The following is a 21,678-nucleotide window of genomic DNA, read 5'->3' as shown; positions in this document are numbered from 1 at the left end:
GGACAGGAAGCGCGGGCGCAGGGTAGTGAGCCGTTAGACAGGAAGCGCGGGCGCAGTGTAGGGAGCCGGGAGGCAGGAAGCGCGGGCGCAGTGTAGGGAGCCGTTAGACAGGAAGCGCGGGCGCAGTGTAGGGAGCCGTTAGACAGGAAGCGCGGGCGCAGTGTAGGGAGCCATTGGACAGGAAGCGCGGGCGCAGGGTAGTGAGCTGGGAGCCAGGAGGCAGGAAGCGCGGGCGCAGAGCCGCGCAGCACCCTTTCATCCACCATGCGTGTGCCCAGGTCTCAGTGTCTGGCCCTGCCGTGCCCCCAGGAAGTGGCCGTCACGCGGTCTTGTGGACACAAGCACCCACCGGGGCCTTCTCCGGGCCTCACCTCGCGGGACACGGTCGCTGAGTCGGCACGAGGGAGCGGCCTTCCCTTCCGGCTCACCTCCGACGGCCGGTCCACACCGGCATTTGCGCATGCGCTGCCCGCCTCTGCTACTCGTCGGGAAACGCCCCCTCGCAGGCCAGTCTCCGCCTTCGAGGGCAGCGCCTGCGCAGTAGGTGAGGCGCCGCCCACCTCCGGCCCCCGACCTTATAAAAGGCGCCCGCCTTTCCTCAGGAGAGCTTCGCCCATGAGCTGTGCCAGCAGCCACTCTTGGTGCCGCACCCTTCGTCGGCGGGGTCGTCTGGGCACCCTTTTTACACTTCCACTGTCTGATCACGCCCCGCGCGGGAGAGCCCGCGGACCTCCGAGTGGCCAGGTCTGCAGAGCTGGGCTCGGGGGTTCTGATCCCCGTCACCTCGCCTCCCGCCCCCCCCCCCCCCCCGCCCCGGGAACCCGTGGGATTGTGGACGGGCGAGCCTCTGCGGCCAGCCCGGGCCCTCCGTCTCCCTGCGCGGTCCCGGCACTTGCCAACCACCTAGCTTTGCTTCCTCTCCTGCACCCCATGTCTCCTGCTGACGCCCTTCCCTCGTGCGCAGGGACGTAAGTGGACACACAGGTCAGGTCTGGCTCCTGCGTGTTGCCTGGCCTGTCTCCTCCTTGGCCAAGGCCGTTTCCTTCATCTCCCGAGGTCTTAAGCGCTCCATTGCCCTTACACCAGAAGGCTGGGACCGCACAGGTTTCTAGAAAGTCCACCTCTGGGGACTGGGAAGGTGGCTCAGTGGTAGAGAGCTTGCCTTGCATGCCTGAGGTCCTGGGTTCGATTCCTCAGCACCACATAAGCAAAGAGAAAAAAGCCGGAAGTGGCGCTGTGGCTCAAGTGGTAGAGCGCTCGCCTTGAGCTGAAGAGCTGAGGGACAGCGCCCAAGCCTAGAGTTCAGGCCCCAGGACCGGAAAAAAAAAAGAAAGTCCAGCTCTGTCCCCAAACCAAATGCCCATTCAGACCAAACACGGAAGAGAGGCCACGAAACAAAGCACGTGGACGGGGCCAGGGTCCCCGGGCCTCTGTCTTTACAGCGTGCACCGCACTTTCGTGAGTCTGAATACTTCTGACTGAATACAACGCACACATACCCCTGGCTGCAGTAAATGCTGTGGAAGTTCAATGACAATTCTCTAGAGGAAGGGATCTTCCAATACATTTCCTTGGTAAAGTTTCTAGTTAAGGAAGAGACTCTTTCATTCTGGTCCCGACTTGGGAAGTAGCCCCTATTTCTCTACTTATTGGATTCATGAACTCATAGAATGAGGTAGGCAGTAGACAATTGCTGCTGCCAGCCATCAACAAAAACACTCATTTTCCCCACCCAGCAACGCTGGCGTGGTGGTGGAAGACGGACTGGAGTGGCACTGCACTGAGTTCTAGAACTGCTTCCTTCCCTGAGGTTGCTGGCTATGGTCCACTTCTGCAATCAATGCCCAGGAAGACTCTCCTCAAGCACTCAGCTTGACAGTCAGCTGGATTTTTAACTAACTGCTTTTTCTGGGACTCTGAAAAGCAAATACAACTTTCTTTTTTCGGATAGTGCTGAGCAGAAATCAAGGTGTGTGTGTGTGTGTGTGTGTTTGCATGCACACCTGTACACATATTAAGTGATAATCGATACCTTAACTATTTCTATCACTGACTTGCAGATTCTAAGAAAGGCATGAGCTGCCTCTCCGGAGGACAGTTGCAGTAAAGCAAAAGTAGACGCACACAGCTAAAGAGGGATCTAATGACATCAGGAACAGGAGGAGATAATTACTATAATTGGGCGCCATTTAGTGTTTAGTTCTGGAAAATCAAGGCCAAAAAGAAGACATGCTGAATAGCTCAGTGTTTGAGGAAGACCAGCAGTACAGCCTGGTGGGGGTGGGTGGGTGGAGGATACATTAATGCTATGGAAGCTAGCACCACTGCCAAACATGCTCAGTGAGCACAGACGCACAGGAAACAGCCAGAAGGTCACACTAGAAAGACTTTTCCCCTGTGCCCCTGGTGAGGAAAGCCTGCTGGGGTGGGGGATGGGGAAGCGTTGACAGTCGGATAGGAGGGAAGGCTGGCACCCTTGGGCTCAGCAGTGATTTACTGTATATTTCAGAGCAGATTGAGGAGAAGAGCTGAACGATTCCCAGCACCAGGAAGTGACAGGTGTTTCAGGTGAGTGGTTTGCTAATGACCCTGATCCTCTTGTGGTTGAGAGACACAGAACATATCACATGGTGCCCCATAATCGTGTGCCATGGCTGTCTAGTAACTACCATATCGCAGAGCAAACAGCAAACGACACATCGATGGGGATGACATGTGATGGCCCTGGGCGGCCACCTGGCCTGCAGAAAGCTGGGTCGGGAGCCAGAGACGTGTTTTCCCCTGGAGACAGCCCTAAAAGGCCTGGGGGCGGTCATTATCAGGGGACTCAGAGCTCAGTTTTCAGTATTTATACAATACAATCTAATAATGACAAGGATACATGGAGTCTTGCATTTGGGCCATTCTGCTGGCATTTAGACAAGGAAAGGCCCCACATTCCTCTAGGCTGGCTGGTAACCGTGTGGGAAAGCTGTCTGGATGAGGGGATGGCAAAGCTGTTGGTGGGAACAACAGCATCGGAGGCTTGTGTGGCGCTTACCCATTCAGCACCAGGTCGACACCGCAGACATCGGTGGACATCTTCCATGGGCCAGGCGGCGAGCAAAGCTGGCGATGCCAGGTCCTTCACACTGACCCAAGTTGTGAGATTGTTCTCTGAATTAGTAATCAACCAAGTCTTAGGATTCAGTCTATTCCTTTTGTGTCTTCTTATTCCATGTTTTAATAACTGTAACCACAACATTGCTATTTCCCTACGAATCCATCAGCCTAAAATCCTGAACGCTTGATTCTTCTTACATTGGTTCTCATCCGGGGATATAGTGAGTCTCTTGACTTTTCTGCCATTTGAGTTTCCATCCATGAGTGCCAATAATCAGGCCTGCTGTGCCTGCCTCCTGGTACTGTCAGATGTGTAAAGAGAAGTGAGTCACAGAAGCAGCCTTGGAGGTTAGGAAGCAGCTGAAGGGGGCCATTATTAGCACCATGGGTTGAGTCTCTGTAACCTCCCTCCATGATGCAGTGGTGGCGGCAGGGCTGGTGCATGCCTAGTTGAATATTTCCCCCTTTGCTCTTTCCTACAAAAATCCTTATATCAAATTTCCATGTCAGCAAATTAAGACAGGACTTAGTACCGGTGGGCAAAGAGAGAAAAAGGCTTGTTGATAACCTGATATTACAGCTTTTATCAGGAGCTCTCAAGTCTGTGGTGACACAGAAAAGACATTCTCATGCATGTGTGTTTCATGTCACCTGCTGAGAGAGTTCTCATGATTTTTCTCAAGTGCTCAACTCACATTTTGACCCAGAAAATGTGTGTGTGTGTGTGTGTGTGTGTGAATCCTGAGGCTTGAACCGAGGGCCTGGATGCTGTTCCTGAGCTTTTTGTGCAAGGCATGTGCTCTACCACTGAGTCATAGTGTAGTCATCCTGTCAGGGCAGTTCGCACCTCCATGTGGAGAGTGACCCCTGAGCTGAGACACGAGACACGCAGGGGGCAGGGAATCCTAGGAGACAGCAGCAGAGTGCTGAGCAGGTCCAAATGACCCTGGCTCCATGCCCCCCCCCCCCCGCCCCCGCCCCCAGACGGCTGGTTTTGTCCTCCTGGCTGCTGGTGGGTAGAGAACGTGAGAGCTGTCTATGCATTTCTGTTCCCTGAGCTCTGCCTGCACCGGCTACTGTGCATGGTGACGGGTCTAGGCCAGTGTGTGGTGACAGGTCTTGCCTGGTGTATGGACGGGTCTTGGCTGGCGTGTGGTGACGGGTCTCAGCTTGTCCTCCTCAGGGTCATTTGTGCTCCTGTTGAGCATGTGGATTTACTGAGGCTGAACACACGTGGCTTGTCCACATGTGATTGTCATATGGGATGCAACACTCTTTCTCATGCCTCTGGCCTCAGGTGGCCTAGTGCCTGCTCCCTGGTGGTCCCTGTGCCTGCAAGTCTTGAGCTCTCCCTCCAAGAATGATGCCTCTCCATGTACTCCAAACCATGAGGGAGCACTCACCCCAAACTCCCTGACCACAGACTCCCTTCAGGGTCCCTCCTGTGGGACTGAGATCCCTCCCCAGGCGGATCTGGGGTCCCTCCATGGGACTGAGATCCCTCCCCAGGCGGACCTGGCCTCTGCTTGCAGCTGTGGCAGATGTGAGCAGAGCCTGCTGTTTCACAGCTGGTGACTGGTGAGCATATCCAGCCAGTGGCCCTGAAGTGAAAACCCCCATCTGGAGGGCACCCGGGGCCCTGCCCTGAGGAGAGGGTCATTGGTATTTGCTATGCTTTATGTACTTTATGTATTTTCGCTCTCAGTAAGCTGGCTCTTACTATGCCTTACTGTTCTCACATTCGCACTGCGTCATGTGGCCACTGCACCTGCAAGCAGAGGATCCCGGGCTTCCCTGGCGCACACTCAAGGCTGAACTCTGGCCCTTCTACTGTCCCAACAGCCCAGAAAGGGAGTATGACCCTCACTTGGTAAAGTCCACTCACCTGCCGCCAGAGATCTCAGAGCACGCCGGACGGCTTGCTGCCTCTGCTGGCCAAAAGGAACAAAAATTACAACCAGTGCCAGCAGCCATGAGAACACTGGGAACTCTGGGCCAGGCCTGAGTGGAAACACAGGGAAAATGGAAAACTAAAAACACGGAGACACTGGCAAGTTGAATGACTGGGGAAAACAAGTGAGATTGTCTCCACTCACACATCTCCTTGTGTTGCAGGTAAATTCAAATTGCACAGGGAGCCAAAAGCCATCCTCCGGCTCCAAAGAAGTGAATGAATTCTCACTTATCATCTGTGGTGATAGAAAAATCAATTTTTTCTTGGAACATTTCTGTATTTTTTTTTTTGCAAACAGTCCAGATATGAATGGCTTTGGGCTTCCAAAAAAGACAAGAAGCCTTGTGCAGGTTCTCCAGACTGTCTGCTGGAGACACCACACCTGTGGCATGGTATGGTGGCGTTGGCCTTGGGGACCTGGATAGCAATTGTGTTTGCGGAGCCCCAGACACTGCCTGGCAAAGCTGCTCCGTGTTCAGATCCTTGGCTTCCATGTCGCTGAGTTGGCCGTTCTTGGACCTTCCCTCCTCTGGGGATGGTGCTGTGGAGCCTGGGTGGGCTCAGTGCTTTGCATGGAGAGGATTCATGTTCAGTGCTTGAAATTCCTGTTTCTCTGGCTCCCTTATCCTGAGTTTGTCTCTGCCTCCTCAAGGCTCAGTGTCTCTGCCCCCCACCCCCAGATTTGTCATCTGTGTCATGGGCCCTGGTGCCTTCTCTATTATTCATATAGCTAAGTCAGGTAGAGCTGAATTGGGGTAAAGATTAAACCAGACAAGTCACAAGAAAGATGTCACTGGTATTAATTTACAGAAAATAATCAATTTCCTATTAAACACATGCAAATTTAATCAACTAGGAGTTATAACTAAATGTATGCTGATTTAGATAGAGAGCTAATAGAATTATGGTAGCAGAGGTTGTTTTAAATAGAAGAATTAGGAAGATCTCCCCCAAATGAATGCATGCTCACCTGATGTCAGGCGGCTGCAATCAGAGCAATGATTAAACATTCACAAGATGATTTGCAAATAGGCATCGAGAGCCTTAAAAAAAAGGGTTCACGGCTGATGACTTGGTAATTCACCTCAGGCACATTTTGAACCCCAAAGGGTTTTAAAGCATCAGTTATGCCGTGGAACATTATAAAAAGCCTAGCTGTCCACCAGAAAAATTAAATTTTCATAAATCAATGAAAATTCAATGAAATACTGCTACTAAAATTATGTTTGCAACAACCATTTCATTAGTAAACTGTTAATTATATCATAGTGGGCAAAAGGTCCAAAAATAAAACCAACCACAACTGTAAAAAGTACCTAAGAAAGCAAATCAAAATATTCATGTCAGTTACAAACTGTGAGACCATGAAAGGTGTTTCTTCCCTATTTTCACAAAAATATTTTTCACTCCTTCTCTGGGAAAACACCAAATGGCGGATGACGCCATGCAGCGGGAGGGCCCGGAAGTCCTGTGGCCCAGGCTTGGGAGGCCGTGGCGGCTTCTGTGGAGGCTTCAGTAGTGGCCTCTGGGTCGAGGCTGCGACTGTGAGAGGCCAGGGTCGTGGCCATGGGACTCGTGGAGGCAAGGCTGAAGACAAGGAATGGATCCCCATCGCCAAACTGGGCCGCCTGGTTAAGGACATGAAGATCAAGTCTCTGGAGGAGATCTGTCTTTCCTCCCTGCCCATCAAGGAGTCTGAGATTGTTGACTTCTTCCTGGGGGCATCATCCAGGATGAGGGGTTGAAGATTATGCCTAGGCAGAAGCAGACTCCAGCTGGCCAGCGCACCAGGTTCAAGGCATTTGTAGCCATTAGCTACTACAACAGCCACGTTGATCTGGGGGTTAAGTGCTCACTGCCATCCGGGGACCATCATCTTGGCCAAGCTCTCCATCATCCCTGTGCGGCAAGGTTACTGGGGGAACAAGATGGGCAAGCCTCACACTGTCCCGTGCAAGGTGACAGGCCGCTGCGGTTCTGTGCTGGTGGCCTCATTCCTGCCCCCAGAGGCACTGGGATCCTGTCAGCTCCTGTCCCCAAGAAGCTGCTGCTGATGGCTGGAACCATGACTGCTCCATCTCAGCCAGGGCTGTGCTGCTACTTTGGGGAACTTCACCAAAGCCACCTTTATTGCCATCTCTAAGACCTACAGTTACCTACCCCAGACCTCTGGAAAGAGACCGCATTCACCAAATCTCCTTATCAGGAAATTCCCTGACATCTTGTGAAAGGCCACATCAGAGTCTCTATACAGAGGACCCAGGCTGCAGCTGTGGCTACAGCATAGAATTTTATACAAAAGTAAAGTGAATCAAGCCTGTAATATATATATATATATATATATATATATATATATATATATATATATGTTTCACTTTTTATGCTTTGTGGTATTTGTAGTATATTCACAGGAACAAGGAACAAATGAGAGAAGCCAATTAAATACACACAGGGGCCCATCTCCAGTAGTGGGGGCCTGTGATTGACCTGCCGTCCTGAGCCCCTGCTCTCCACAGACAGATAGGAAAAGCCCCGTGGCAAACGCCCATACCCCAACCACACTTCCTGTGCCATGGTCCAGTCGAGCAGCCTGATGCCATTGCAGAGACAAGGCCCTCGTCTGGTCACGCTTGCTTATCTCCTATTGTTTCCTGGCTCACGAGTCTCTTGGCCAACAGAACATTAGTATTAGAGCCGGCAAATTCCATTCCACAGAGATGCAGGGACACATTGAAAATTCTGGGGTGGGGACAAGGCTTCCTCCCTGGAAGAACATGGGTGACCTCTGCCATACAAGCACGTGTCCTCTGCCACACGAACACGCGTGATCTTAGTTACACACATCTCGGGAGCCTCCCTACCTGGGGGCCAGGAGGGAGCTGAGAAGCGGTCAGCAGGACTGTCGGCCAGTGCTGGGGCTGGCACCACTGGAGCCAGAGCTGTTGCTTCTCCTTGTGATGGTGTGCGCAGTGCTGTGTGACTGCTACTTGTGTTTGGTGTGCGCAGTGCTGTGTGTCTGCTCCTTGTGTTTGAGTGTGCACAGTCCTGTTTCTGCTCCTTGTGTTTGGATGTGCGCAGTGCTGTATCTCCGCACCTTGTGTTTGCAGTGCACAGTGTTGTCTCTGCTCCTTGTGTTTGGTGTGCACAGTACTGTGTGTACTGTGTGTATGCTCCTTGTGTTTCATGTGTGCAGTGTGTGTGTCTGCTCCTTGCGTTTGGTGTGCGCAGTGCTGTTTCTGCTCCTTGTGTTTGGTGTGAGTGCTGTGTCTGCCATTGTGTTTGATGTACACAGTATGTGTCTGCTCCTTGTGTTTCATGTTGTGCAGTGTGTGTCTGCTCCTTGTTTGGTGTGCGCAGTGCTGTGTGTATGCTCCTTGTGTTTCATGTGTGCAGTGTGTGTGTCTGCTCCTTGTTTGGTGTACGCAGTGCTGTGTGTATGCTCCTTGTGTTTCATGTGTGCAGTGTGTGTGTCTGCTCCTTGTGTTTGGTGTGCGCAGTGCTGTTTCTGCTCCTTGTGTTTGGTGTGAGTGCTGTGTCTGCCATTGTGTTTGATGTACACAGTGTGTGTCTGCTCCTTGTGTTTGATGTACACAGTGTGTGTCTGCTCCTTGTGTTTCATGTGTGCAGTGTGTGTGTCTGCTCCTTGTGTTTGGTGTGCGCAGTGCTGTGTCTCTGCTCCTTGTGTTTGGGTGTGCACCGTGCTGTGAGGTGGCTGTTCAATCCAGACCACCTGTCCAAGGCTCAGGCAGGCATGAGGGTGTCCATGAGCACTTGGACAGGGGGATGTCACAGGGGTTGGGAGAGAAGTCCCAATGCCCGTCTCTGGCGAGTAAAAGCAAGTCAGTCCCCTGACAGAACAGCACGGCCCAGCTGGCTTCACCGCTGACCTGACACAGAATCTGGGGTCATCCAGGACCCAAGCCTGACCCCATCCATACAGCAACCTAGATGCCTCTGGGAAAGCCACGGTTCCACCTCTTCTCGTCCTGCCCCGTAATCACTGTCATAATGTCACCACAGAGATTCAGTGGAGTCAGTAATTCAAACCTGGAGTCTGGAATGTTCTAGAAGCTGCCAGGTCACGGCTCCCTTCTGCCTGAGTGTGCCCTGCAGGCCATCTGGGGCCTGGAGCCGACCTGGGTGCCAGGTCCTGGTTGTCTATGCAGGTGTCTGGCCACAAGGATTCTGGCTGCCCACACTTCCACATGGACCACAGAACATGCATCAGCTATATGAACTATGCCGAAGAAGTCCCGTCTCAGAGGGAAACGGAGAGAGAGGCTCAGTCACTGACCCAGTAAGGCAGAGCAGGTGTCTGGCTGGAGTTCTGTGCTGTGCCCTGGGCCGGGCCCCTCGGCCAACCTGGAATCCTGCACCCGAGCCGTCTGTGCAGTGTTAGGACTGGATATGCCCCTCGGACAGTCACACATTCAAGTCTGATGGGCCACAGGTGACGGGGTCCCTGGCTGCGGTGTCCTGGAGGTGGTGGGGTTCTGAGGGCCCTGTGAGCAGGGTCAGTGACCTTGTGAGTGGACCCAGCCAGCTCTCTGACACGAGGACCCTGAGGAGGGGCGGGAATCTGGTCCTCAGCCCCGTTCTTCCCCGTCTGTCCATCTGTCTGTCAGCATTGACCCGGGCTTCCAGCTTCCAGCACGGTGGGGAACAAACCTCTGTTCTTCAAAAGCTCCTCTGTGTGGGACTGCAGCCCAAGAGGACGCAGCTATGCTGTGCATACCCACTTGCCTCTCTGTGACACCCACGCTGTCTCTCTAAAGTGTTTGAAGGCTCTTCCAGGCCTTTCCAGACTCATAATCGGTCACATGGCTATGAAGATCACACGCTAGGAGCCCTGGGCTGGGCATGTGGGTAGGAAGGTGGCGAGGAGATACTTCAGGTATTTCAGGCCCCACACCGGGAGCTCAAGCTGATGAAAAGATTCTGCCTCAGGACGGAAGCAGCTGTAACTCCTCTGGGAGCAGGAGGGCCCTGCACGGCGGTGAGCCGCACCAGGCGGGCTCCCGCCATCCTGGAGGTGGGCTGGGGGAGGCAGGACGGCTCCGGGCTCCGCAGGGAGCACATGACGAAATCGTTAATATGCAGCCAGCCCTCTGCAGTGAGCTTGGTAATGAGCACTTCTGGAAAATCAGTGCCCTCCAAAAGTTAAGCAACATGAACATGTTAATTAATAAGGCCAAATTTCAAACTCCTCATACCACCAGGAGACCCTGGGCTGCATGATGTCACTCAGCATTCCGAGGCCGGAGGCTTCCGGGAACTGACTGGAAGGGGCTTTCTTCATGGCCTCTGAGCTCACAATTTCAAATGCAACATAACAGAGAGATGACAACTCGCATTGCTTTTGAACTAAGCCAAATGGCCACTTTCCTTAAAAATACTCCCAGCAAGGTGGCATGCACTTGTGGGTAGATGAACGAGAAGGAGAACAGCGTTTGAGTCACAGTCCCCCACGCTCTCCAGGAACCAAACTTTTAAGGGGATGTCTCTTCTGAGCCAGCCCTGAGTGATATGACTGAAGCCAGGAAACTCCAATTCTGCAAGCTCTAGAAAAGCACCCTACCCTACTGTCTTGTTGCTTCTGGACACCAAAAGTTTGTTCACCGCCATCCCTTCAGACACTGGAAAATATGTTATGCACAAGAGATCATGTGCAAAAGAAAATGCTGGCTATCCTGTGTGTGGAGAAGTCACAGCAGCTGCCCAGTAACTGCGAAGGGTCGATTGCAGCTCTCTGCTTCCTGGGACTGAATGCTGCACTCAGGACATACATCAGCCATCCCACATTCCGCTAACCCTACCGAGTAGGCATCTCAATCACCCTCTGTATGGATGAGGAAACTGACTCCGAAGGGTCAAGGTCAAAAAGACGAATGCCCTTTCTTCAAAATTCATGTTTCTTCATTTTCTAATGTTACCATCACCTGTGCAAACATGGTTAGCCTCTGGCACAGAGTCCAGATAACGTTTTTGGCTCAGAAAAGGAAAGCTTCTTATTCTCTGCTGGGCAGGGCCACCTGAGCCTCTGCACCATCCCTGTCAGGCCTCAGAAACCCTATTTCCAAGTGAGGAACCTGAGTCCACCCTACTCCAGTCCCTGGAAGTGGCAGGGCTGGCCCTCTATCCATCCCAGGCCGTTTCTAACTGCTGGGTTCTTTCCATTCTAGGAGTTCATCCCAAAGCCAAGCTAACCACGGGCTCCTCCCCGAGTGACTGCAGCATTCTGTCAGTCATTGGTGTTATTCTTCACCTTAGTTTGTAGATCAAGTCTCCTGTCTTGGTCAACAGCACTCATTTATGAGGGAATTTTTGTACCATTATTTTTGTAGGTATCATCAGTATTCTTGGCAGTGGCTAAACATAAAATACACACCCAGCTAAGGAAAAACCCAAAAATATGATTACTAACTCTCTCCAAGATTGTGAGCCTTGGGCTCACAATCTTTTTGCTAAAAGCAGGGGATCAGAAGGTAATAGGCCATAAGCCAAAGTTCAAGAGATTTCCTTATTCCATGCTGTGGTCTTCCCTGGTACACCTAACACGGGAGAATCAGAGGTCACCTCCCCCCACCCTACCTGACCTGCCCTGTCCTGCCCACCTTACCATACACAGAAGTAATACACAGCAGAGGCAGCTCCAAAGATCAGTAAGGAAAATAAAGTTTTTCCACTAATGGTTCTCTTCCCCACAAAGAATGGCATGTATACATTATCCTCTCCCAAACTTGTTTTCAGATGAGCTAAAGACGTAATTGTAAATGATGAAATCACAAAAATGTCAGGCTTGAATACAAGAGAATATCTTTATGTCCTCAGAGTAGTAGCATATTTCTTTAGAAACACAAAAATGAAAACCATAAGTGAACGTTTCATCCCTATCAACTTTTCTTTAAACTACCAAAGTAGAACCAATGGAGGTGAAAGGCAAACTTGTAAAATGTGAGCAGCCATAGAAACAAGTGCATAGAGAGTGGGGCACCAGTGGCCCACACCCATGATCCTAGCTACTCGAGAGGCCGAGATCGGAGGATCCCAGCTCCAAGGGCCTGTGCAGGAACATCCATGAGACCCTTTTTTTGGGGGGGAGGGGTCCAGTTGTGGGGCCTGAACTCTGGGCCTGGGCGCTGTCCCTCTTCAGCTCAAGGCTAGCGCTCTACCACTTGAGCCACAGTGCCACTTCTGGCTTTTTTCTTTTTTTCTTATGTGGTGCTGAGGAATCGAATCCAGGGCCTGAGGCATGCAAGGCAGGCACTCTACCAGTAAGTCACCTTCCCAGCCTCCATGAGACTCTTAAGTCCAATGAGTCAGAAAACAAAACAAAACAAGACAAAACCCAGAAGTGGAGCTGTGGCTCAAGTTGCAGAATACCAAACTTGAGCAGAACAAAGCTAAGCAACATATAAGCTGTCAAACTCAAGATCCAGCACCAGTCCAAAACAGAAAAGAAAACGAAAAATGTATAGAGAAATTATATACATGAGAAAATGCTGAACCATCCCCAAAGAACAATACACAGAAAGGCAGGGCCAGGAGTTCTATGGAAGAGGTGGTACAAATGGGAACTGCTCTAGAGACAATCCGTCCAAATTCATCTGGGATCAAATGACACCCCTCCTGAGGGACTGGCACCTGTGCCCTGGGAGACAGGAGAAAAATGTAGGCAGCAACACTGTAAATAGATTTTAAGACCAAATATACCACATGTCCAGGGACAGGATGAACCAAGCGCCGTGACAGGTCTGTGTGATGGACCAACTATGGTGACATGTACCTACATCCGCAGCGATCACTCACAAGGATGAATACAAAGGTGAAGTGACAAGAGTGTGTGCCATATGGCAACCACGGTATGCAATTAAGACTGTAAATGAGCTGTTGCTTATACCTTCATAAATATGAAGTAAGACTTTTAAAAAATGCCAATCTAGGGGATTGAACTCAGAGCCCGGTCACTATCCCTGAGCTTGTGTGCTCCAGGCTAGCTCTCTACCCCTTGGACTACAGCTCCACTTCCAGGTTTTTTTGTTAGTTAATTAGAGGCAAGAGTCTCACAGACTTTCCTGGTTTTAGACTGTAATCCTCAGATCTCAAGCTCCTGAATCACTAGGATTATAGGTGTGAGCCACTGGAACCCATCAGTAAAACTATTTTCTTTTGTTTTGTTTTGTTTTTCCTTGCCAGTCCTGAACTCAGAGCCTGGGCATTATCCCTGAGCTTCTTTTGCTCAAGGTAGCACTCTACCACTTGAGCCACAGCACCACTTCCGGCCTTTAGTTTATGTGGTCTTGAGGAATTGAACCCAGGGCTTCATGAATGCTAGGCAAGCACTCTGCCACTAAGCCACATTCCCAGCCAAAGTAAAAATTATTTTTATAAGGCATTAGGGAAGCACAGAGGAGATTGAGGTGGTGGTGGAGGAAATGCTGACGGGGAGGCCCTGAGCTCGGCGGGAGCCTAGTGTGCATTTCATGCTGAGATGAGGGAATATGTGTGCTCATTTTATCAACCCTCATTTACAAAGTATTTCATTATTATACAAAATGCAACCAAAACCAAAAGACTTTTCAATAGTCCTGGGAACAGAGACACCTGCACAGAACTGTACTATTCTTCACAGTCTGGTTAAGAAAATTAAAATGGCTAGGTTGCTCCCTGGGCAGGACGATATGTGAAGTTTTATTGGTTTAATCACCCTCTAATGGGGCTCTGTACATGGCTCAGCATGAGCAGAAGCAGTGGCTTGGCTCTCCTGGGAGAGCTGTCCTCTGGGGTTCAGGACCTGCTCTGGGGCCTTAGCAGCTCATGTATAGAGCCAGAAAATATGGCAGGCAGGGATTTCATAGACCCATGCTTCCTTTTCTTCTAGTCAGGAGAATGGAGAGAGGGAGTGAACCAGGGCCGTCTCAGGAGATGGTTAGATTCTGTATATTGGAAAAACCATGAAGGTCCCTCTGAGTGGACTTGAACGGACACATCATATCATGTACAGAATAACAGCCCTTTGAATTTGTGGGGATTTAAAAGATTGTCAGACTTTCCATAGACACCAGCCCGTTGGGTCTGGTGCCGCGTCATTTGGGACACAGCTCTGATTCACTTGGTCTAGAGAAGAAACTGGGGCTCTGGGTTTCTGTTCCCAGTCCTCCCTCCGCCCCCATATGACCTTGCTCAGGTGAATCTATTTATGAACTTCTGGTTTCTCACTGCTGAATGGAATTTAATCTCACTACTGAATGGAGTTTCACTGGTTTAGTCACTCTCTAAAAGAGTCAAAATGCCCAGCCAAGGATGACAGGAACTCTGTGAGCCCTTTGATAGAAGGTGGCTGGTCTCACCTCACCCAGCACTATCTGGACCTCGGCCTTTCCCCTGTAACAGGTTGGCATTCTGATATGCTTTATGGCTTGTAGGTCTGCTGGGAGAAAAATTACACTACGGTAATCAACATTACATGAAACATCTATCAACATGGCAGTAACTTCTCATGTAGGACGCCAGGCATCAGAGGCTCACGCCTGTAATCCTGAGATCTGAGGATCGAAGTTCAAAGCCAGCCTGGTCAGGAAAGCCCGTGAGATTCTTATCTACTAAAAAGCTGGAAACGGTGCTGTGGTTCAAGTGGTAGAGCACCTACCTTGAGCAGAAGCTCAGAGACGGCACCTAAGCGCTGAGTTCAAGCCCCAGGATCATCATTTTAAAAAAAAGAAAAAGAAAAGAGTCATTTTGTAATATCCTCAGGCCTACAGGCTTTGACTGGAGAGTTCCCCCACACTGCAGCTGGACTGGCCCTGCTGTGGTCAAAGGTGACTGGAGACCAGAAGAACCTGCAGGACTTTCCAATGTCTGGAGACCCAACCTCCCCCTGGTCCACGTCAGACCTCTGGGCACACACCCAAGGCATAGGCTGGTTTAAGAACCATTAGTCTAATCTGTCATCTGCCATTAAAAGCCTTTGTTTCTCAAATGGAGCCCTGGGCCACTAAAATTTTAGGGTTATTGGAGAAAGGATTCACAGACTGCCATTGAATCAGAGACTGACAAATATATTGGCTCAGTTATGGATGTCACAAGAGGCAGAAGGCAGATCAGGCAGCTGCTTATTAGGGCTGGCTCTGTTTCTTTACAGATTTATTTTCTCCCATGATTCACCACGGAGGTGGATGGAGGCTGACACCACGTGACAGCGTGGTGATCTTTACCAGCCTGAAAGCCATCCATCCTCTCCCACTGATTCCTGACTTACTCTTTTCACCATTCTGAACCTGTAGGCAGGGAGAGTTTGGAGCCACCCAATCCTGTGACATCGGACACACAGTAAGTGTAGAAGGAAGTGTTCACGAAGTGAACCATTGTGGACTGTGTCCTCTGCTGATTAGGTTTTGGGGACAGTGACTCCAAAGAACAGTGTAACAACCCAAGTTCTGCTCAACAGCCACATCCCTTGGCTGCCTAAAAATATGGATTTTGAGGGCTATAGAAACATGAACTCGGTTAGATAAACACATGTACATGTAAATTATATGTATCTCTGTGTATATCAATATCTCCATGTGAAGGCACTGGAATTTGGTTGAAAGCCTGAGGCACAAAAGGTTGGTGTGTCGGGGGTGGAGTAGGGGGAAATTTTGTCACTGAAACGAAAGGTCAACACACTTCTACTATAGGTGAAAATACAGATAAACAACCATGAATGAGCCTTGGTTGTGATTACATCAGAAAAAAGGTGGTTGCTGTCTGCCTTGGGGAAACAGGACTGCCTTTACTGAGTGGATGGTGGATTCAGGCTATGAATCCTTATTCTCACACGGTAACTAGCAGTCAGCCCTCAGCAGCCAAGAACACATTACTGCCCAGGAGAAGGAAACAGGACGCTGTCCTGAGGAGTGGAAATCTCCTGGAGGAAAGGTAAGCAGAAGAGACCTAACAGTACCAGGAGCCTGTGGCAGTCCCAGCAAGGATGGCTTGAGCCCAGCTTTAGGGAAGGGTTGAAGTGGGGATGGAGAACCTGCCCTGAAGGAGCAGCATAGATCCTGAGGCAACAGAAGGTCTAAGTGCTCAGGGAGCTGCACCCAGCTTAGCCTAGCTGGTCCTCAGCCAGGGAGGGTGGTCAGCTGGGGAGCAGGGTGAGGGAGGACTCGCAGCAGCTTATGTGATCTAGCCTTTATCCCAGGTGCACGTCGTGATAATGAGAAGGTTTTATATAGGAAAGTCAGTGTGAATGCATTCTCATTTTAGACGATCTCTCAGGGACAGAATAAAGGGAGAACATTCTTGAATAGGGCAGGGAAGCAAAGATGGATGCCTGCAGGAGCATGGTGCGAGGTGATGTTGGAAATGGAGGACAGACTTCGGTAGTGTGCAAAGGGAGGACACAGTGGAGGTGAGGAAGGTAGTGGTCAAGACCGCTGCTGGCTTTCTGACCGGGCCACTGGGAGGTGGTGATTATCACGAGAGCTCAGAAGCTCGGGTGGCACGGCGTGACGCCAGGCGCAGAGCGTGGCCGGAACCACACGCCTGCGGCTGAGAGCCTGAGGCTGTGCGGGCAGGCGGCCTCAGCTCCCATCAGACGTGGGCGATACGGTTCAAGTGAGGACCGGCCAGGGAAACGAAAACGTCCTTCCAACTGTGCAGGGCCAGAGACCTCGTTACAGCCGGAACCACACCATCCCAGCCCATGCTTCGTTTCCAATGCAGCAAATAGACAAGACAATCAGCTCACTCACTCGCTAACTCTTCCTTAGAGTAGAACTCAGCGTACCAGGTTCTAGCTACCACATACCTAAAAGTAGGCATACCCCCCAAAAAACTGGGGTGGGGGTCATGACTCATATGGTAGAGCTCCTACCTAGCAAGCACAAGGTCTCGAGTTCAATTCCTAGACCTGTCCCTTCCAAAAATAAAACAAAAACGTGCAACTGGGGCTGCCACTGAACTTGACTAACTGTGTGACATGAGAATCACCAAACCCAAGAGAGAGAAGGATCGGAAGGGGTCCTTTAAAAATGTGAAGAAGGGCTGGGTGCCGGTGGCTCACGCCTGTCATCCTAGCTATTCAGGAGGCTGAGATCTGAGGATATGATTCAAAGCCAGTCTGGGGAGGAAAGTCTGTGAGACTCTTATTTCCAATGAACCACCAGAAAACTGGAAGTGGCGCTGTGACTCAAGTGGTAGAGCGCTCGCCGTGAGCTGAAGAGCTGAGGGACAGTGCCCAGGCCGTGTTCAAGCACTACGACCAACCAAAAAAAAAAAAAAAAAAAGTGTGAAGAAGGTTCAATTTCCAGTTTTGGTGACTGACTTACCATTAATGGGCACTAACCAAATGTTGCCTAGGAGGCATCTAGTTTGAAGAAAGAAAAAGTGGGGGAATCATTTGATGTTGCTAAAATCCCCCCAACGCCTTGCAGAGTTGTTTTAAGCAAGCTACTTATGGCCTGCCTGGGTTCTGCATGGTGCAGCCACTCAGGAAATAATTCCTCAGGCTTCAGCTTCCAAGGTGATGACAGTGGGGGTCAACCTGAGCTGCAAACTGCAACACAGGAAGGGCACACATCCCCGAGGTCTAACCGCTCCGGGGATGCGGGGAGCAGTTCCCAGCAGGGCCCTGGGACGGGGTGGGAGGCTCATTGCCGGGAACTCCTCCCCTGCCCTCCTGACTCACGAGGTTCAGCCTGCCCTGGGCAAATCTCAACTGCTGCGACTCACACCTTCGTTTTCAGACCTTTCATGGCTTAGTAAACATTTTTTTTGGGGGTCTGGTCGTGGGGCCTGAACTCTGGGCCTGGGCACTGTCCCTCAGCTTTTCAGCTCAAGACTAGCGCTCTACCACTTGAGCCACAGCACCACTTCTAGCTTTTTCTGCTTATGTGGTGCTAAGGAATTGAACCCAGGGCCTCAGGCATGCAAGGCAAGCGTTCTACCACTGAGCCACCTTCCCAGCCCCCTTAAGAAGAACGTCAGCCTCAGAGATCTAGCATGTCCTCCTCGAAGCTGCTCATTGTCGGGGCCGTGGAGTCAATTAACCGCCAGACAAGTTGTTAAATCTTTAATCTTTTCAGGCTATAACGCCAAGTTTTTTCAATTTCTACAAATTCTGGAGCTCATATCCATAAATTTGACATTTAATTTTACTTTCCCTATAGGATCTCATCCATTTAACACATATTTGTCAAAAACCTGTATTCTCCACACTGAGCACTGGGCTGTGGAAGATAAAAGCATAATGAAAGGCTCTCTTTGTCCTTGAGTAGCTTCCATTGGTCTGGGAGTGAAGTTATTGGGAAGTGAGAGCTGAATACTAAAATGAACAGTTGGAAGATTTGCTGTTAGGACAGGTGGGGCTGACCATACTTTCAGCAGGTTAGGGGAAGAAAAGGTCACGGATCCCATATACAGCAGAGGAGAGGGGACGGCCACGGAGGCTTTCCCTGCTGGGAAATGAAGAGGCGTTCCCTCTGCCTATGGGGTGTTCCGTCAGATAAGGCCGGAGGCCCACGCTGTGCACAGTGGAGTCTTGGCAGCACGGAGGGAGATCCCATCCATCCTCCTGCCAGGGCCTGGGCACACCCCCAGGAGCTGCAGCACCCCGGCTGCAGATCCAGCCACAGCTGCATCCTCATCCGCACACTTCCAAATGCTGCCTCTATTTAGAACTGCCTTGTTACGTGATCCCAAATCTCTATCACTGACTGTACTCTGGTGTGCTGTGTTTCCTTTGATAGATGATCCTAAAACTCTCCATCGTCACACTGCCATGGCTTCTGTCTAAAGCTGATTCTTCATGAGAAATAGTGCACTGGGTTGTACTGGCCTCAAAGAAACCACAGGAAGGAAGGAAAGGTGGTTTAGGCCTCCAGACCACTGTGAGCAATCCAGCCAGGCTCTGTTTCTAGCCCCAACACACCCGTCCCTTAGTTCTGCTATGGCAGAAGATGACATATCTGAAGAAAGGATCAACACACTTAGCCCCAAAGGAAATGCACATCAGAACTCCACTGAGAGTTGCTCACCCCTTAGTGAATGGAATTCACCAAGAGATCAAACAACAAATGCGGCAAAGATGTGTAGTTAAACGAGCCCTCATTACACTTCAGGGTGGAAGGTAACCTCATTCATCCTCTCTGGAAGTCAGGGCAGAGAATCACTGAGAACTGAAAACAATGCTATGCTGCTCCTAGAAATATGTCTGAAGGATGAGTATCACCATGTGGGAGAGAGACTCCTGGCAGCATTTGAAATAACCAAGATATGGAACCAGCGCAGGGGCCCAACAACCAAAGAAGGGGAAAGAAAACAGAACATTTTGGTGTGCCCCATTCAGATGTAAAATGTGGGGTGCCATTGAGCCATAAGGAAGGCTGAAACTGTCATTTTGAGGAACGTGGTAGAAACTGGAGCTCATCGTGTTAAATGAGATAAGCCAAGGGCAGGAAGTCAAATATTGCCTGATCTCCACATGCTCAAAACATAGCTCCCCCTAATAACAAGCTGTGGTTGTAAGGAATTTTGTCCTCAGCGCTTTCTCTAGATTCACACGGCGTGACTGATGTGAGAGCATCACCTACCCTTCTTCTCCCCCTGCCTCCACAATCCCACACTTCTCTTTGTGTTCTGACCTCCCTGTGCCTTCCGAGTCCGTGGGGAGCAGGAGCGGCTTCTGTCATCACACACCATGTCTCAAGTCCCTTGCTGAGATCATCTGGGGTCCTGACACTTCCCCGCCTGTTTCGGCTAATTGCCAAGAATTCAGCCTATGTACTCGAGCACCAGTCAGTTCTAAAGTGATTTAGGTACGCACAGCCACAGTTCGTAATATATGCCGCGTTGAATTTGGAGGGAGGCCTTGGTAGGGCCAGTAAATCACTCACCAAACAGCCTCCATCCAGTACTGGAGGATATAGAAGGCGATTTCCACTCCTATAATATTAATTTCTTGGATTCTGTCATGGGCTTCAGTACCCATGATAAATGTTTTTACAATGCATACCAAATTAACCCAACCTGATTAGAGGCCTTTATAAGTTATTAATGGGATGTCACTTCAGCCCGGTCCTCTCCACGTACATGACATTTCATTAAATACTCTAACCTTGTTGGGGAGATCAATCTGTCTATCCTCGCTGGATTTGTCAACTTCAATAAAATGCTCTCTGCCCACTGGGGGGTGGCTGTGGGCCCCAGTGAGCAGCCACGGGCCTTGGGGGCGTGCAAGGACGCTTCCGCCTCAGGGCAGCTCCCTAGGCTGCCCGGAAAGGAGGACGGCTGACCCGGGAGGGTGGACCTTCCTCCCCAGGTGAAGGGTCGGAGGAGAAAGAGCCAGAATGGCAGGTGGGCTGTGGAGGGACAGCCACGATCACGGGGGGGGGGGTGGGGAGGGGGGCTCAGGAAAGAGCTAGAAGGCCAGGAGGGCTCAGAAGGCCAGGCTTCAGGCTGCCATGGGGACTCGCTGCGGAGCCTGCTGGCCTGACGGGCGCAGACCCAAGGAAGCAGCTTGGGCGGCCTGTGCGGGCCCTGCCGCCTGCCTCCTGCCTCCTGCCTCCCCACCTGCTCCGGGGGGGGGGGGGGGGCTTCCCGTGACACCGCTCCATGCTCTTCATCTTCATATCCTAAGCTGTGGAAGATTTCCTAGAGGACGTATTAAATCCGCTCTCTGAAGCTGCTCTTTTATCATGAGCATCATAGCAAGCCAGGCACAGAGAGAGAGAGAGAGAGAGAGAAAGAGAGAGAGAGAGAGAGAGAGAGAGAGAGAGACAGACAGACAGACAGACAGACAGAGGCCGAGAGAGACAGCGAGAGACAGAGAGAGAAGGGTTCTCATTGTCTCTGAGCCTCTGAGTATCTCAAAGAAGCCCAGCCCTGAGTTCTTAATGGCTAGTGCAGTGTGGGCATAGCTGGGAACATCTCCATGGCTCATTTCAAAGGGAAAACATAGATCCCATCACAAATCCTCTGCCCACGGAGAGCAGTCCTACAGAGCTGGCTTGAGAACCGTTCGTTTGATGAAATGTCTCTTCTAGGAATGGCAGATATGAAAACTAAGGGACATTTCCAAAACGCGAGTGTCTCGCAGCCCGCAGACACAGCCTCATGGAAGAGCTGACGACCTGTGGGGGGCACAAACAGGGAGAGCGTCCAGCCAGCAGTCACACAGACGGGAAGATGCAGGAAGGTCGAAGAGCTAACACGACGTGTGATGCACAGCTTGGTGGGTATGGCTGCTCCTGATGGAGGAGACAGGGCAGGAGAGGCCCGGTGTTGGTGGAGGACAGAGGGCAGCAGACGCCCTGGTCATCACTGTGTACACATTTCTCCTCTGACCTGATTTTTTCCGGCCAATGTCTGTTTCTCATGTCTATCCTCAGTAGAAAGGTCACAATCTGGGCCCAAAGCAACTCTTTTGGTAGGAATCTGCGAGCAGCCACGGGCATTGCTGGTGGGAGCCCGGCTGTAGGAGGAGAGAGTCGCCGTTGCATGCTGTATCTTCCAAAGTGGCCGTTGCCACGCAGGTGACCCTCACCTCCCTGTCTGGATGAAGGTTGTAGGCGGCTCTCTCCAGGAGGTGAGGACTGCCCACTGGACTCTGTGCTCACCAGAGGACAGAGCCCTTCACT

At 51.0% G+C, this 21,678-nt stretch overlaps 1 protein-coding gene, 1 long non-coding RNA gene and 1 pseudogene across 7 annotated transcripts in view; 2 read left to right on the top strand and 1 right to left on the bottom strand.

Moving 5' to 3' along the window:
* The window catches only part of Dpp6 (dipeptidyl peptidase like 6), a 648,628-nt gene that overhangs the window by 80,558 nt on the left and 546,392 nt on the right, over positions 1-21,678 (bottom strand). The window lies entirely within an intron of this gene.
* LOC138809979 (uncharacterized) lies at positions 201-20,104 on the top strand. Of its 3 annotated transcripts, none has more exons than XR_011366977.1 (4): positions 201-544; positions 1,737-1,969; positions 2,510-2,568; positions 5,218-5,856. It is a non-coding gene; the product is annotated as an uncharacterized lncRNA (long non-coding RNA). The 3 variants fall into 3 exon arrangements; XR_011366978.1 differs by lacking the exons at positions 201-544; positions 5,218-5,856 and adding exons at positions 567-744; positions 18,790-20,104; XR_011366976.1 differs by lacking the exon at positions 201-544 and adding an exon at positions 567-744.
* Positions 6,486-7,343, top strand: LOC138809998 (small ribosomal subunit protein uS5 pseudogene; annotated as a pseudogene).

The sequence above is a fragment of the Dipodomys merriami genome, unplaced genomic scaffold (assembly GCF_024711535.1).
Source record: "Dipodomys merriami isolate MVZ:Mamm:240054 unplaced genomic scaffold, mDipMer1.0.p SCAF_5, whole genome shotgun sequence".
Classification (NCBI taxonomy): Eukaryota; Metazoa; Chordata; class Mammalia; order Rodentia; family Heteromyidae; genus Dipodomys; species Dipodomys merriami.
Note: the sequence above shows the minus strand (reverse complement) of the source record. Positions and strands in the feature narration are given on the sequence as shown.